Here is a 3,412-nt window from a genome sequence, read left to right as displayed (position 1 = left end):
CAGCCGTCCCCCACTGTTGGTGGGGTCCCACTGGCCCCCTGCCCCCTGGGGTCACAGCCAAGTCTCAGACCCCAGGCCTGAGGCTGAGTGTCCCCTTGACCTCATGGGCTGGAGGCACACAGAGAGGAGTCGGACACCCACCTCTGGGCAGCACCTCTTTTCTGAGACTTGGGTCCCTGGAACACGGGGTCCTGGGCGCAGCACCTTCCTCGACCCTGTGGACACCCCCTAGACACCTCGCTCCCACTCCTCGGCTCCTGGCAGATGTAGGAATTCTCCCCTGGACCCCAAACCAATTACGGACCACAGTAGCAGGACTTGTGAGTATCTGGCTTCCTCTCCAGGCCCCGAGCTGCCCCTGTGGCAGGACTGTCTGTCTAGCTCCTCTGCTGCGTGCGGCCTCATCCTACACTTGATAATACTCAAGAAATGACCACCGACAGGACATGAGTGAACCCTGCAGATGCCCCGCTGTCGACTGAAAAAGCACAGGATGTGAGAGCTGTGAGTAAAGTTTTATTGGGGAAAAATGAGGACTATAGCGTGGGAGACAGCATTTCAGAAAGCTCTGAGGAACTGCCCCAGAGAGGCAGGGCAGGGGTCAGTATACACACGATTTTGGTGAAGTGGGAAATACACACAATCAAACACATTGTTTTTTTCAGAAGGCTGCCACTAGTCACAAGGAGCAGACATCACCATGAAGGATTTTAGTGCTTTTCTAGATATGAGGAGATGCAAGAATTAGGCTCACTACATCTTCTGGAAATATCTATCAATCTGAAGGACTGTTCTGCCAGTTTTTCCCAGAGCACAGAGGGCCTCATTCCTGATCTTCACCCTGAACTCCTCTCAGGGGGTTGAAGGTCAGTGGTCAGGGAAGCTTGTTATTTTACTGATGAGAGGTAGATGACAGGTACCAACCTTCTGTTGGTACACTGCCTGAAGGAAGGCAGGACAACCTTCTGTTGGTACACTGCCTGAAGGAAGGCAGGACAAGCAGAATGACTTCTCTGCAAAGCTCAAGCTTTGTGTGTTACAGCTGGAGATTTTGGGGGTGATGCTGCAAACCGATTCCAAAATTCTATAAAGCAATTGTCCTTCAATTAAAAAAATACATTTTTTAAAAGCAATTAAACTTGAGAGCCCAAAATCCTGATTTCTGTCAAATTCAAATCCCTAGGGAGACTGAAGAAATAGAAGAAATATAGTATGACATTCTGAACCCAAATTGCAAATATGAAAGGAAGTTGTGAGTTAATCTACATTGGCCTGTCCTAAAATGTGACCCTTAAACTTTTATTCCTTTAGACAAAATAGGAGAAAATTATGATATTGAAGGGAGGACTCAGGTTATTTTAATATTTGTTCTAATGTTAGAAAAATTGATACAATGTGTCAAAATTAATGTACCATACTGCAATATGTGTTTATATTTTTAAGAGAAATATAATTTTTTTCTTTTTTATTTTTTAAATTTAATTAATTTATTTTTTGGAGGCTAATTACTTTACAATATTGTACTGGTTTTGCCATACATTGACATGAATCTGCCAGGGGTGTACATGTCTTCCCCATCCTGAACCCCCCTCCCATTTCCCTCTGCATCCCATCCCTCTGGGTCATCCCAGTGCCCCAGCCCTAAGCATTCTGTATCATGCATCGAACCTAGACTGGCGATTCGTTTCACATATGGTAATATACATGTTTCAATGCCATTCTCCCAAATCATCCCCCCTTGCCCTCTCCCACAGAGTCCAAAAGACTGTTCTATACATCTGTGTCTCTTTTGCTGTCTCACATACAGGGTCCTCGTTACCATCTTTATAAATTCTGTATATATGCGTTAGTATACTATATTGGTGTTTTTCTTCCTGGCTTACTTCACTCTGTATAATAGGCTCCAGTTTCATCCACCTCATCAGAACCGATTCAAATGTATTCTTTTTAATGGCTGAGTAATGCTCCATTGTGTATATGTACCACTGCTTTCTTATCCATTCGTCTGCTGATGGACATCTAGGTTGCTTCCATGTCCTGGCTATTATAAACAGTGCTGCAATGAACATTGGGGTACACGTGTCTCTTTCCCTTCTGGTTTCCTCAGTGTGTATGCCCAGCAGTGGGATTGTTGGATCATAAGGCAGTTCTATTTCCAGTTTTTTAAGGAATCTCCACACTGTTCTCCATAGTGGCTGTACTAGTTTGCGTTCCCACCAACAGTGTAAGAGGGTTCCCTTTTCTCCACACCCTCTCCAGCATTTATTGCTTGTAGACTTTTGGATCGCAGCCATTCTGACTGGTGTGAAATGGTACCTCATCGTGGTTTTGATTTGCATTTCTCTAATAAGGAGTGATGTTGAGCATCTTTTCATGTGTTTGTTAGCCATCTGTATGTCTTCTTTGGAGAAATCTCTGTTTAGTTCTTTGGCCCATTTTTTGATTGGGTCATTTATTTTTCTGGAATTGAGCTGTAGGAATTGCTTATATATTTTTGAGATTAACTCTTTGTCAGTTGCTTCATTTGCATTATTTTCTCCCATTCTGAAGGCTGTCTTTTCACCTTGCTTATAGTTTCCTTTGTTGTGCAAGAGCTTTTAATTTTAATTAGGTGCCATTTGTTTATTTTTGCTTTTATTTCCATTACTCTGGGAGGTGGGTCATAGAGGATCCTGCTGTGATTTATGTCGGAATTTGTTTTGCCTATGTCTTCCTCTAGGAGTTTTATAGTTTCTGGCCTTACATTTAGATCTTTAATCCATTTTGAGTTTATTTTTGTGTATGGTGTTAGAAAGTGTTCTAGTTTCATTTTTTTACAAGCTGATGACCAGTTTTCCCAGCACCACTTGTTAAAGAGATTGTCTTTTCTCCATTGTATAGTCTTGCCTCCTTTGTCGAAGATAAGGTATCCATAGGTGCGTGGATTTATCACTGGGCTTTCTATTTTGTTCCACTGATCTGTATTTCTGTCTTTGTGCCAGTACCATACTGTCTTGATGACTGTGGCTTTGTAGTAGAGCCTGAAGTCAGGCAGGTTGATTCCTCCAGTTCCATTCTTCTTTCTCAAGATTGCTTTGGCTATTCAATGTTTTTTGTATTTCCATACAAATAGTGAAATTATTTGTAGAAAGCCAATGCCAAAGAATGCTCAAACTATCGCACAATTGCACTCATCTCACATGCTAGTAAAGTAATGTTCAAAATTCTCCAAGCCAGGCTTCAGCAATATGTGAACTGTGAACTTCCTGATGTTCAAGCTGGTTTTAGAAAAGGCAGAGGAACCAGAGATCAAATTGCCAACATCCGTTGGATCATCGAAAAAGCAAGAGAGTTTCAGAAAAACATCTATTTCTGCTTTATTGACTATGCCAAAGCCTTTGACTGTGTGGATCACAATAAACTGTGGAAAATT

The sequence above is a fragment of the Bison bison genome, unplaced genomic scaffold, assembly GCF_000754665.1.
Source record: "Bison bison bison isolate TAMUID 2011002044 unplaced genomic scaffold, Bison_UMD1.0 scf7180017864266, whole genome shotgun sequence".
In the NCBI taxonomy this organism is placed as follows: domain Eukaryota; kingdom Metazoa; phylum Chordata; class Mammalia; order Artiodactyla; family Bovidae; genus Bison; species Bison bison.
The sequence above is the reverse complement of the archived record's forward strand: the minus strand, read 5'-3'. Positions refer to the sequence as shown.